The sequence below is a fragment of the Hyperoodon ampullatus genome (assembly GCF_949752795.1).
Source record: "Hyperoodon ampullatus genome assembly, chromosome: 2".
NCBI classification, from domain to species: domain Eukaryota; kingdom Metazoa; phylum Chordata; class Mammalia; order Artiodactyla; family Ziphiidae; genus Hyperoodon; species Hyperoodon ampullatus.
This window is the reverse complement of record NC_136915.1, coordinates 27856882-27871292: the sequence shown is the minus strand read 5'-3', so window position 1 is coordinate 27871292 and position 14411 is coordinate 27856882. Positions and strand designations below refer to the sequence as shown.

The 14411-nt window shown below is 51.9% G+C and overlaps 1 protein-coding gene across 1 annotated transcript in view; it reads left to right on the top strand.

The window, feature by feature from the left end:
• The window catches only part of CSMD2 (CUB and Sushi multiple domains 2), a gene marked incomplete at both ends in the record, with an annotated part of 669667 nt that overhangs the window by 378018 nt on the left and 277238 nt on the right, over window positions 1–14411 (top strand).

The following is a 14411-nucleotide window of genomic DNA, read 5'->3' as shown; positions in this document are numbered from 1 at the left end:
TCCATATCTTATTCATGGCTTGGATAAGACAAAAGTCACATGAGCTTGAGAGGGATGATGGTACAGCAGTCAGCAAACATTGTGCAGAAAGATCTGGATGGAGTGGAGTAATTGGCTAAATTACCAGAATAAGATGAAATGGGAATAAATATCAAGTCCTGTTTGAAGTTTCAAAAATATTAGCTACTAGAATTTATCCCAGGGAGTGAGTGTTGCTTTATTCTATTCTGATCAGGCATCAGAGAACTGGGCATAGACGTGGGGACCTCAGCTTGAGATGGATAAGGAGAGGACTTAAAGTCAAGCCCAGTGAGCAAGGTTAACAGCCCCCTGAATGTTTATTCAGGGGAAAGTGGACTCAGGGGAGACTTGAGAGCTGTGTCCAAATATTTGAAGGGCTGTTCTGTGGGAAAGAGGAATTAGGCTTGTTTGGTGTGATTTCATTGGAAAAGAAAGGGACACATCACTTGTTGAGAGCCTATTATGTGCCAGAAGCTGCGTGTTCATTGTCTCAGGGTTTTCAAACAGTGTCACACAAAGACCTGGGGTACCCTCGGTGACCACCAAGGTGGTGGGATAGGGGATGCCCAGCAGGGAGGCCTCTGACCCTGCCTCCATCTCCTCCTCTCCTCCTGTAAACCTTCTTCTAAGAGGGGATTTGTAGCTAAGTACGAGTTTGAATAGTACCGCTTCATCTCATGCAGTGCTCACAGCTATGTGATGATGGCTGCTCTTCTGTAGAAGAGGAATCAGAGCCTCAGAGGATAAGTGACCTGCCCAGGGCCACACAGAAATGTGGGACCTGGCAGAGTCAAGATTCGACGCTGGGTCTCTGTAGCTTGAAAGCCCATGATTTTCTCTTATACTGGGAGCCTCCCAAAGTTACAGAATTTCAATTCCTTATAAAATCTTTATAGAAGCTGAAGCTTTGCCCCAGTCAAATGGGCCATGAGCCCAGTCAAATAAGTCATGAGCCTGGGTTCCTTGTTACTAGAGATTGGGATTAGGTCATTTGGTCATTTCACTCAGCCAGTATTGATTAAGCTCCTGTTATGTGACCAGAACGAGTCTAGGTACTGTAGCGACAACAGAAGACAACATAGACTTGGCCTAAAAGCATAAGCTGTGTGACTGCTGGTCACAGACTAGGTGTGGGCCGGACTTCTCCTCGGAACCATGACAAAATAGGAAGAGAGAAGAGAGTCTGGACGTTTCGACCCCTCACTAACCCACAGGGGCTACACGGGTTCTGGCACAGAGGCAGCAGCTTCTGTGAAGATAGAACAGACTCTGGAATTGGACCAGACCTGGTGAATCCCAGCTTGACCCCAGCTCTGTGACCTTAGGCAAGTTATATGGTCTCTCTGAACCTCAGTTTCCCCACTCATAAAATGGAGGTAATAATGCCGACTATATGGCATTGCTGTGCAGTGTTATGAAATGAGATCACGAAGGCCCCTGGCACAGTGCCTGGCACAGAGGTGCTATCCCCTGGGGGCTGAGAAAGTTCCGTGATGACCACTGCCCTCCACTCCGGGCTGTGCCCTCCTCTGCGGGCCACGTGGCTCCCTGCCTGTCCCCCAGGTGGCCCGTGGTTGCTGTGATAGCCCCAGTCCTTGGCCCCTGCCTCACCCTCACTCCCCAGACTGGCTGGGAAAGGAGGTGTTTCATGGTGGCCACTGTGTAAAGTGTGAAGGCAGACGTGGCAGAAGACAGACCCTGGTCACCAAGGGCCTCAAGGTCTCGTAAGGAGTTCGCACTTTGTTCAGTGGGAAGAAGAGCCTGGGAAGGGTTAAATGTCAGGATGGGCCTGCCTTTCCCTTCTTGTCATTCCACCTTTGACCTTTGTTTGAGGGTGACACCCATGGGTCTCACACCTTCATGGTGAGATGCCCTCTTCTGTGGAAGACGTGGGTGGTGAAGTTCCCTGAGGCCCCGATATGACTGTGCCCTTTCCCATCTGCTCTGGGCTTCTCTCCCTGCAGCCTTGTAGGTCCCCTCCACCCTCCTAGCTACTCCCCCTAAGCTCTTGCATGGCTCCCCACTGCCCCCTCAGGGCACGCACTTCTCAGGCTCTCAGCTTTCATCCTCTTTTTCTAGAACCTTCCACCGATGATCACATCTACTCCCATGACTTCAACCTCAGCCTGAACCCTAGTGACTTTCAGATCTACTCCCCACTTGCATGTCAGTCTAGCTGTGACACATCTTACATAGCTTAGCCCTCAGACATCTTAAGCCCACCCCATCTGTCTTAGGCCTATTCTGGCTGCCATAACAAAATACCGTAGACTGGGATGCCTGAATAACAGGAATTTATTTTCTCACGATTCTGAAGGTTAGAAGTTCAAGATCAGGGTTCTGGCTGATTCGGTTTCTGGTCCGGGCTGGCTTCAGATGGCTGCCAGATGTCTTTCTGGCTTGCAGATGGCTGTCCTCTCACTGTATCCTCACGTGACCTTTTCTCATTGTGTACACATGGAGGGAGAAGAAGAGTGCGAGTGTGTTGTCTGTTCTTATAAGGACACTAATCCTATCAGATCAGGGCCCCACCCTAGGACTTTGTTTAACCTTTATTACTTCCTTAGAGGCCCCATCTCCAAATACAGCCACACTGGGGGTTAGGACCTCAACATCTGAATCTGGGGGAGACACAAACGTTCAGTGCATTAACACCATCCCAAACCAAGCTGTCCATCTCCGCCCCCACACCCCCTGCTCCCATGTCCCCATCCCAGTGAACAGCACCACCATCCACACCATCACTCAGCCTCATCTCCACCTCCTCCTTCTCCCTCTCCCACCTCTGACTCAGTCCCCAGATTCTGCCAGTTCTCCCTCTGCGGCACCCCAGCTCCTCTGTCATTGACGTGGCTAGGCCCTCGTCACCTATCACCTGATGACCACACAGTCCTCCTACCCAGCATCCCTGACTCCAGGCCCCTCCCCCAGCCCCACCCATCTGCCTCTTGCAGCTCAGTGATCTTCCTAGAATCCAAATCTGGCACAGTTCCCTGCTACTTAAAAAAAATCAAAAAACCCCACAAAACTTCAATGACAACTTCTCACTGCTTTCAGGATAAAGCACAGTCATTCATGTGGCATCCAAGGCCCTCAATGATGATAATTCCAAGCCAAATTCTGGCTCCTATGAACCCATTCTAGGCAGATTACAGTTTATTAATCTATCTGGTCCTACAGGGCCTAGCCCTGTGCCTGGCACAATCGGGCACCCTTCCTCTACATCCTCTCAATCCCCTGTTGTCCCGCTTTACCACCTGCCAGCACTCAGGTGCCAAGAGCCCACATTCTTCACTGTCCCCATAGACTCTGGGGTCAGACAAACCCACTTTATAATCGAGTTCTGTCATTGGCTCTGTGTGTGATCTTCAGACAATCCCTCCACATCCCTGAGCATGAGTTTTCTCATCTGTGAAGAAGGGCTGATAAACATTCATCTCACAGGGGTCTTGCGAGGCTTCCGTGCAGTGAAGCCTCCAGCATGGGGCATGGCACACTCAGTTTAAAAGCCTGATCCCCTCCCCTGCTTCCCTAGTCCTGCAGCTCTTCTAACCTGCACTCATGGCCCAAAGCTTCAGAATTATCTCCACCCCCATCTTAGCCCTTCTTTTATCCCAGCTCCTGGGGAATTCTATGCAGGACAGACATCTTGGCTCAGGGATGGGAGGGTGGCCGGGATGCATGTGTTCCACAGGTGGCATGAGGCATTTGAAGGCAGAAACTCCCAGGCATACCTGGCCCCATCAGCATCAATACCTCATCTGCCCCTGTTCAGGTAGAGAAAAGCTTCCTTAGGGCAGGCAGGTGACACTGCAGCATCATCACTGCTCCCCCACCACCACGCCCATTAAAAGTGTGAGGTCCTGGGTGGGAAAAGTTGAGGGATTTATTTCCCAGAAATACTTCTCATTATGCTTGTCACAATCCCAGGTCAGGGTGGGGAAGGGGCCTCCATCTCTGTCAATATCTGAGTCTTTGGCACCTAGAAACTCAGGCCCCCTCCATGAGGGCAGCCAGCTGTAGGAAAGCATTCATATTTGCAATTGCTCTGCTTCCCAGCAGAATAAGAAATATTTAAGGAACAGGCAATTAGCACTTACCAGAAACATTATAAAATTACATACAACTTGCTAACAAGTTCTAGCATCAATCTCGGAGTCTGTTCACTTCCTGACTTGGAGCCTGGAATCTGGCAGCCTAATGCTAAATCTCGGAGGCCGGCCTAAGGGAGGAAGGAGCTGGGACCCTCACCCTGGAGATATGGAGAAGCAGGGCGGTAGAGATCATGCAGAAAGGATGCCCAAGAGTCCGGGGGACTTGTGTTGGAAATAAGGTCACCTGTGTATTCAGCATCATCTAGGCCCCTATTATGTGTTACAGACACTGTTCAGACCACAAGGGGATACAAGGATAACAAGACAATCTGTGCCTTCACCCAAGTCTTAGTCTGTCTTCATTAGAGTCCAGGAAGTATGAGAAAATGGGGAAATATCAAGGAGGGGCAGCTAACCTTACTTGAGGGCATCAGGGAAGGCTCCCTGGAGGAGCTGGTGTCTGAAGCTAAGACTCGTTTATAAGATGGAGAGGAGTTGGTCAACATCCCAGAGAGAACAGGTTGACTTAGAAAGCCTGATCCCCTAGGGTTGCCTAGGGTTGAAGCTAAAACTTCCACAGAATAAAGTTTGAGAGCAAGTAGGGGGAAGATGGCCAAGTCTAGCCTTCTGCAGGCGGTGCCTGCATCCCCTTCTCCAGAACTGAACTCTGGTGGTGGCACCAGGAGGCCTCCTGAAACAGATGGTGTTGGAGCTGAGCTTGAAAGGAGACCGAGGGCAGCAGCCCAGCATCCTGACTCCGCTCCTTGTTGGACCCTGCCTTTCCTCCAATCAGAGCGTTAGGCACATGGCCATTTTCAGCCTCCAGTCTGCAATTTTCAGGACCTCTGTCTCTTCTTACTTTATCCCCATAAGCTCAGAGGCCCAAACTTTCCAACTTCAAGCAGGAATGACACCAGGCATGTTTCTAAGATGCTCACTGAGTTTCCATGATACCCTTAAAGCTTCCGCAGGCACTGGGACCTAGAGGTTTGCTAGATACAGGCAGCAGCTACCCCTCTCAGGAAGGCCCAGTGGGACCCACGCTACACACGAGTCTTTCTTGGCCCCCGGGAGGCAGGGGTGCTAAGCAGCAAAGGATGCTGCACCTTTAAAATTTGGCAGGAAGTAATCTGTCAATGAGATATACTGTTTAAATACATGGGCTTTTGCAAATGGCAAGCTCCAGTTTGGAGCTGATACAGACAGCTTGGGGACAACCTGGATGTTCTACATGTTTGTCTTCACCCCATATTCACCATATTCATCCCTGTTTCCCAACCTCCTTCGGTCTGTGACACACCCGTGACAGTGTGGTGGAGGAAAGGGATGGGAGGGAGGAAAGAGATGGGAGGGACGAATGTCACCCACTTCATCCACCCACATCTCCATCCCATTCATGAAAATTGTGTGCAGAGATCGATGCACAGATTCCAAGAGATACATGTACAGCTGCCCTCTGTCTCTTGCCTGCTTGTGCCCTTCCCATCATCAGTAGAAACGTAGAGTGGGATGTGGTTACCAGGAAATCCATGAGATCCAGGCATACCCAGAGGTCGTCTTAATGCACCAAAGATGTCCTGGTCACTCATTAGGAGTCTGTGCTGGTTGAACAATTGGTCTGGAGGGCTCAGGATGCATAAGGCACTGCTCTTGGTTCTGGAGGTACAAAGAGCAGAAGGGGTGGGACCCCCGTGTATAAGGAGCTGATCCCGGCTCTTCATGGTCTCCCAGACCATCCCTCCAGCCTCATCTCCTTTCATCATCACATCCTGCCACATTGAACTTCTAACTATTCTCCAGAATTTAAAAAATAAATAGATAAATAATTGTCCAAGGGGGCTGGGAGTGAGAGAGAGAGAGAGAGAGAGAGAGAGAGAAAGCTCCCAAGGCTGCCTGGGTGATTCAAGGGTACAGCCCCAAGGAAGCACTTGAGCTGACACTGAGAGATGATTCTTTGTCTAGTTGACAAGTGGGGGGTGTTCATTAGGAAGAGAGGACAGCAGGTACCAAGTTAGAGCCCTGTGAGAGCCGGCTGGGCTCTGCCAACCATAGGTCAATAATGACCTTGAGGAAACACCTCCTGGTTACTGGTTACATGCCACGTGCTGGACATTTTTTTTTTTTTTTTTTGGTGGTACGCGGGCCTCTCACTGTTGTGGCCTCTCCCACTGCGGAGTACAGGCTCCGGATGCACAGGCTCAGCGGCCGTGGCTCACGGGCCCAGCTGCTCCACAGCATGTGAGATCTTCCTGGACCCGGGCATGAACCCATGTCCCCTGCATCGGCACGTGGACTCTCAACCACTGCGCCACCAGGGAAGCCCGTGCTGGACATATTGACAGTTGTCTTATATACATAAACTCATTTAATCCTCAAAACAACCCTGCAAGGTAGCTGTTCTTATTACCATTTCTGTATTACAAGTGACAAAACTAAGACTCAGAGAGGATAGGGAAGGTACCCAAGGTCTACTACTTAGTGTCAGAGCCAGGATACAGATCCGGGACTTTCTCAGAGTCCTCACCTTCGCACTCTTTTGCCCCCTGCAGGTGGCTCCGTTTTGTGGTGAATCTCAAGGTCGGAGATGGACAAAGAGGAGGCTGGGGTGGGAGGGGGCAGGCAAAGGTCCTGCCATGCCAAGGAGTTGGGGTTTTCATCTGTGGATTTTTGGGAAGCCATGGAAGAATCAATGAGCAGGGCACACTAAAGATCCGATGTTTGTTCCTGAGCGATCTCGTGCTGCTTTGCAGAATATGACAGAGTAGAGGGAAGGGGCAGGGGAACGGCTCTTGCCTAACGCCGTGCCCAGGTGAGGAATTAAAAGGGGTGGACTTGGGCGGTGAGGGGAAGAATGGAGAGCAGAGGGTGCAGGGATGTCTGGGAGGAGAAACCGCCAGGAGGTGGTTAGCGGGGGCTGTGACGGGGAGGGGAGGGCAGAACCAGGCTGATCCCTGTGTCTGCCTGGGCAACCTCCATGAAGCCTCTTGCCTCCCCCAGCCCCAGCCCGAGACCGGAGCTGCCTCTCCTTCGCCCCCAGAGGTTGTGTGGTCAGGTACACACCCCATCCCGGCCCCCATCATTTACTCTGTAACTATCTCTAGAGCCACCTGACTGTGAGTTGTCCAAGGGCAGGGGCCCTGGGTCAGGCAGCTCTGTATCATTAGCACTGAGCGTGGCATTTGACACACTCCCTGTGCAACACATATCAGCTGTGCTCACACACTGAGCAGTGTGCTGTCTGTGCTCCAGATGCTGTGCTAAGTGACCAACAACACATAACTGATGCCTGCCTCCATAGGGCTTCCCTTCCAGTGGGTGGGGAGATGAGAAACGAGGAAGCCACCTGGCAGCCAGCGGGGCGCCAGTGGGGGCTGAGATGGTGAACCAAGTTGTCGTGATGCCCCAACAGACAGTAGGCTCCAGGAGAGCGGACATTTTTGCCCTTTTTTTCACCGCTCTACGTGCAATGTCTAGAACAGGAACTAATGAAATGAATAGAGGAATACTTAACAATCGGTGCTACAAAGAAAAAGACCGGGGTGCCAAGAGAACAAAGGAAAAGGGAAACATCTAAAGAAGAGAGGTCAGGGAAAGCACCTTGAGGAGGTGACGTTTTAAGCTAAAGTCTGTGGCGTGAGCAGTCGGCCACGTGACATTGGGGAGGAGAGGAAGCTGCAGCCCGGGCTGAGGGAACAGGGAGTCAGTGAAGGAACAAATGAAGTCCCACCCGGTTGGAAAGGCAGCGAATCGTAGCCCAGGGTCAGACTCTCCTCTCCCTCTACACGGTGCTGCTCTTCTTGGAGCACATCCAACGGTGAATTTATCCAGACACGAGAAGCAGTTCCTTCTCTACAGACATTGTCATAAAAAGGATTCCAATTTGGTATCACAAATTGAAAAACCTGGGGAGAAGACAGTAAGGTTGATCACAGATGATAGGAATAAAACAGCGGAGAACGGGGAAAGCACATATGCAGAGCCCAGCCGTGATGGAATTCTGAGGGTCTTTGAAGCACGCATCTCGTGTTCGCCAGCTTGCTTCTGGTCAGCAGAAGGAGAGAGAGGGAAAGATAAACACTTATAGAGGGGAATTCTGTTAGGCCAGATAACAGGAAGCTGCATGCGTGATTTCCTCCAAGTCAGAATTTGGCTTATGGATTTGCAGTTCTGGGCCCTGATGTCAGATTTGGTTGGCACCTGGCCAGGAGGGTCAAGGTCACATGCCTTTTCAGGCAGGGCTGTGGAGCCCAGCGAGTCCCCTCGCAGGAGGGCAAGGGGCCTTGGTTCCCATGTGTCCCCAGCAGGGGTTGGCGCTGGGCTTGGAGGGAAGATCCAGACCAGGACAAGGGTGTCTGAGGGCCAGCCCCCAGCCCCCAGCCCCGCGGCCTTCCTGAAAGGAGATCTCAAACTCTTGAACCATCCTGCTCTGTTCATTTTTTTTTTTTTTTTTTTTTTTTTGCGGTACGCGGGCCTCTCACTGTTGTGGCCTCTCCCGTTGCGGAGCACAGGCTCCGGACGCGCAGGCTCAGCGGCCATGGCTCACGGGCCCAGCCGCTCCGCGGCATGTGGCATCTTCCTGGACCGGGGCACGAACCCGTGTCCCCTGCATCGGCAGGCGAACTCTCAACCACTGCGGCACCAGGGAAGCCCAATCCTGCTCTGTTCTTCCTCTCCCCCGACCTGGTCCTGATTCCATGGTCTGCACGTGCCCCTCTCCAACACCTTGGACCTCTTTGCCAAGTGCGCCCTTAAACCTGGCTTCCCCGAGGTCACCCCTACCCAGGAGCCCTCTCCAGCACTAGCAGCTCCTGTCCACAGGCCCCGTGAACTTCACATTTGAGCGGTGGGCTCGTGCGCTCGCTCTCCAGTGCAACCCCTTCTCCTCTGACCTAAGCTGTCTCCACCTCTGCCACTCGCTACCCTCCTCGTGGATGTCACCAGCCTCTTCCTCTCCACTCTGGGTCTCGCTGTCACCTTGCCTCTCGTTTCTCAGCCTTTTCCCATCCTGTCAGTGCAGACCTTGCTCTCTGGCACCTCTGAAGCCTTCGCTCCACCCACCTGCTCTGGGGCCCCTCGTCCCTTCCGCTCCCCCACCCGTGCCTCCCTCTACTCCATTCACCATCCTTCTCTTGGCCTCTCCATCCCCATCCCCTCCCCCTCCTCTGTCCACTTCCTTCCGCCTTCAGCCTGAGACCCTTGCGTCACACATCAGCCATTCCTTGAACAGTATCCTTGACTTCCTGCCCACCGCCCTGCCATTTCTCCACGTGCACGTGAACCAGGTTCTGAGGGATCTGGGACAAGCCACACAGCCCTGCTCGGTGGCAGCACCCCTGTAAATGAGCTGTCTCCACCCTCCATGGAACCCAGGGTGCATGGTGGCCCTTCCAGCCATGATTCCTCTTCTCCAGGTGACTGTTGCAGACGTTCTCGTCAACGTCGCATCCTTTTCCCCACACCTCGTCCCTCACCTTCAGCAAACATCATGACACGTCCTCCTCCTCCACTAGGAAAGTAGAGCCTGTGTCATCACAAGATCTTCTTCAACCTCCCGCTCTCCTACCTGAAAGCTCACTGTGATCACCTCTTCCCCCCATCACGAGGGAAGGGGAGCTTCCTGGTCTCTAAGCTGAGCCCCGCAGCGTGTGCTGGGCCCCAGCCTCCTGCTTCTCCATAGCCTCGTGCTGTCACTGCCCATTTCAGCTAACCAGTGTCTCTCATTCAGTTATATCCATTCACATTCTCTCTCTCTCTCTCTCTGCCCTCCCCTAGCATTTAACTATGGTCAAGTGTCTTCGACCTTAAAAAGCCTCTTCAGCTGCCCCCTCAAGGCCATATTCCTCATAGTTACCACCTGAATTCTCCCTATTGCTTCACTTCCAAGAAATGCCTTCTTTATGAGTCACCTACTCTTCCGTCAGTGCCGGGGCCGGCCCCATCATCACACTCAGTCTCCCGACAGTATCCACTGAGCTCCTTCCACTGACCTGCCTTCCAGTCCTTTCTAAACTTCCCTGCCACATTCGATGCTGTTGGTCTCCTTCCTGAAACTCATTCTCCTCTAAGCTTCTGGGGCTCTGCTCCCTGCAGGATCTTAGACTCGCCTTCTGCTGGTCCCTGCAGTGTCCCTAGCTGTTCTATCCGGACTGATGTCTCCCCTTGGGTGGTCTCATTCTTCCCATGACCCTCTATGAGCTGAATCCAAATTCTGTATTTCTAGACCAGATTCTCCTCGTGGGCGTAAGACCCACGTAGCCCCTTTCCACTACGTATGTCCCCGTAGAGGTGCCGAGTGACCCTCCAGCCCTGCTCCTCCCGCATCTGGTGAAGATGGAAGCACACCCAGTACCCAGGCCAAGCCCTGCAGTCATCGTAGCCCCTGCCTCCCCTTTATCCCCTGTCTGCTCACTCTCAGTGTGGCCTGTGGCTTCTTCCTGCTTTAGACCTCCCAAGTCCTTCTGCCTCTCCCCATCCCCTCTGCCTGTGCCCAGTCCAGGATGCTGTCAAAACAGCTCCCATGGGCTTCCCTGGTGGCTCAGTGGTTGAGAGTCCACCTGCCGATGCAGGGGACGTGGGTTCGTGACCTGGTCCAGGAGGATCCCACATGCCGCGGAGCGGCTGGGCCTGTGAGCCATGGCCGCTGACCCTGTGCGTCCGGAGCCTGTGCTCCACAACGGGAGAGGCCATAGCAGTGAGGGGCCCGCGTACCGCAAAAAAAAAAAGCTCCCAGATCATTGGGATCCTCCCTCTAGAACGGAACCTCCATGGTGGCAGGGCCTGTGTCTGCCTTGTTCTCTGTCGCACCCACAGTGCCCAGCACAGTGGCTCATGCTAAGGAGACACTCAAATGTTTGTTGAATGAATGAATGATCTCCCTGCCTCCAGAACTGCTGCCCCCAGACCGTTCTCCAGGCAGCAGTCAGGGTGACCTTTTAAAATCCACACTATGAAATGCCAAGTGGAATGAAACCCTTTCCTGAGCCCCCATTGCCTACACTCTGAAGTCCAGTCTTGTTAGCAGGTCGAACAGGCCCTTTTGTGGGTTGGCCCTGCCTGCCTCTTCCAGCCTCATCTCTCATCACCTGGTGGAAAGTACTCATGCTTGTGGAAAGGCAATGTGGCATGGTGGTGAAGAGCCCTGGAACCATACAACCTGGGTTTGGACCTCAGATTCACCATTTCCTGGCTCTGTGACCTTGGATAATTACATCACCTCTCTGTGCCTCAGTTTCCTCACCTTTAAAATGGAGATAATAGTACCTAGGTCACCGTGTACTGTAAGGATGGAATGATTCACTCTATGTAAAGTTCTCAGAGTGGCTGCCAGCACATAGTCAGCGCTAGAGTGATTAGTTCTATAACTAAAAGTTCGTTATGATCGTAACGATTAGTTATCATCACTGCTATCATTGCAGTCCTGCAAACAGCCTCTGAGGCTCTGCATGGGCTCCTCCCCCACCTGAAGGGTCCTTCCTCTCCTCTCCCTCCCACTAACGCCTTTCTCTTCTTCCCAGCTTTATTGAGACATAATTAACATATAACATTGTGTAAATTTAAGGTGTACAACGTGTTGACTTGATATATGTATATATTGTGAAATGATTACCACAATAAAGTTAGTTAACACACCCATCACCTCACCGTACAGTTTGTGTGTGTGTATGTGTTGAGAACTTTTAAGACCTACCCTCTTAGCAACTTCCAAATATGCAATACACTGTCGTTAACCAGAGTCACCATGCTGTACGTCATATCCCCCTGACTTATTCATCTTATAACTGGAACTTTGTATCCTTTTACCACCTGCACCTATTTCCCCCACCCCACTCTTGTCAACCACCATTCTACTCTCTGTTTCTATGAGTTCATTTTTTTTAGATTCCACATATAAGTGAGATCATACGGTATTTGTCTTTCTCTGTACAACTTATTTCACTTAGCATAATGCCCTCAAGGTTCACCCATGTCACAAATGGCAGGATTTACTTCTTGTTTGTGGCTGAAAAATATTCCATTGTATGTGTGTGCCACATTTTCTTTACCTGTCCATCCATCAGTGGACAGGTAAGTTGTTTCCATGGCTTGGCTGGTAGTAAATAACGCTGCAATGAATCCCACATACTTCTTTCACCTGCTGGCTCCTACACAGACTTCAGGCCTCAGCTTAAACATCCCCCAAGAAGCCTTCCCTGATGCCAGGGTTGGGATTGGGCTGAGATGAGAGAGACACTCACCTTGGGCATAATTTTAAGGGAGGCACCAAAGAACTCAGTAATTAAATAATATTTTAATGTAGTATTTTTTAAAAGCCAAGATTAATGCAAAATATCAATTATTAAAAAAAATAACATTTCAATAATGCCAGACTCTGATGGCCAGGACTAGGGTGAGACAAGTGAGGTGAGCTGTGCAAGTGCTGGGTCGGATCTGGTCTTTTTATTAAGTTCTGGTGTTTTTCTTCATGTTGGATTTGATTTATATGCATCAATTTTGATTTTCTAAAAACATAATATTGCACTAAGATTGTATTTGTCTAGATGGCTGAGTTTTTGTGCTCCCTATAATTTTGTGTGCAAGGTTAGTGCATCACTTCCCGCACACTGTTTCCAGCCCCACCCTCCAAGTTTGAGTTGTGTTGCTCCTCCTGGGCTCATCCATGGCACAAATCACCCTGTGTCGTAAACACTTGCTTCCTTGTCAGGATTGTTCAGTCCTTGAGACCAGAGCCCACGTCCAGGTCTCAAGTGTCTGGCACAGGGACTGGCACACAGTAGGTGCTCATTATATGCTTCTGATCGCACTGACGGCAGGAGAAATTGGATGGGTGTGGAAACAGCCAGGCCTGCGCAGTGGAGAGAGCTGGGCAGCTTCTTCCTCCCGCTCAGGATGCTTGTTCTCTGGAGCTGATCACACCTTCAGAGTAGCTGCTGTGGTCTAAGATGCAGGCAGGTGGACCCCACATTTACATCTTCTACAGCATGCTGGGGCCTCACCAGGACACCTTAAACCTGGGTCCTGTCCCAGGCAGTGAGCCCCAGCTCTGTCTTCAAACACTGGGTACCTTCTTCCAGGTCTCAGGGTGCCCACAGTGATAGTCCTCGCCAGGGCCTCACGCCCCAGAGAGAACGTGTTTGGGGACACCGGAAGAAAGAGGGCCTTGCTGCTCACTTCTGCAGGCTGACTTATCCCAGGGCCCATCTTCCGTTCCTTCCAGTCCCCTGGGGCTCTGGGACCTGGAGCCAAGGGGCCACCTTCCTGGGAATGCCTCAGTGGCTGCCTTCCCCCAGCCCTGGCAGGAGAAGAGCCAGCTTCAGAGGACGGTTGAGGTGTGCTTTCAGGCCGTGTGTAGACGGACAGGCCAGGGGCACGTGTGAGATGAGAGGCGGGTGAGCTGACCCGCCCTTGTGTCCTTAGGCCTGGTGTCTGCTCACATAGACCCCTCTTCTCCCCCCGAACCCAAGGACTCTTGCTGTTTGACTCAGATCTCTCTCCCTCTTTCACACACACACACACACACACTCCCACAATCCCAGCCAAAGAATGCCTTGTTCTGCCAGTAGTAGGGAACCATGAATGTGACGGTCAACAGCGCATCCATGTAAGGCGGCAGTACTCAGGGCTCACCTGACCAGCCCACAGGGCCCAACAGCTGTGGTAAGAAAGCTTTTGCAGAATCACCCGTGTCAGGGACATGCACAGCAACTTCGGGGACTATGGCTCCTGGCAGCCCATAATGGTGCCTACGGAAAACGCAGGGTTCCTTTGGCCTGACAGTCCTGGGAAGGTGTCCAAAAACTTCCCCTTACTCCAGCCGCCTCTCTCCTGAATCATAGGACTCCTGCCGTCCTCACCTCACCATCTGTCACAGCAGCCATGACTCGCGTCCTTCCTGCAGGGTGCCTTCCTCTCTGGGAGCAGAGCTTCTCCTCCTTCCCCACCCTCTCTCCTGCTTCTTCCTCCCTGCCTCCCTGGCCTTCATCTCTCACAGCACCAAGCACGGGGCTGGTGGAGGTGGGGGCAACTCGGGGGGAAACTCCAGGGACTTGGCCAGGACAGACTCCTTTCCTGGAACGTCGGGGTCCTGATTGTCTCTGCCACGAGGCAGCCAGCCCATCATGTCCCCAGATCCCAGACCCTCAGAGCTGTCTCAGGGAACCCACTCCCTGTCTGATTCACCACTGCTGAATCAAATGAACTTTAAAGGCATACTTAATGAGTCATGTGTTTCCTTTTACCTGCTCCGGTCTTAAATTGAATTAAAAATGTATCTTCGTGAAAGTGCTTCCATATCAGAAG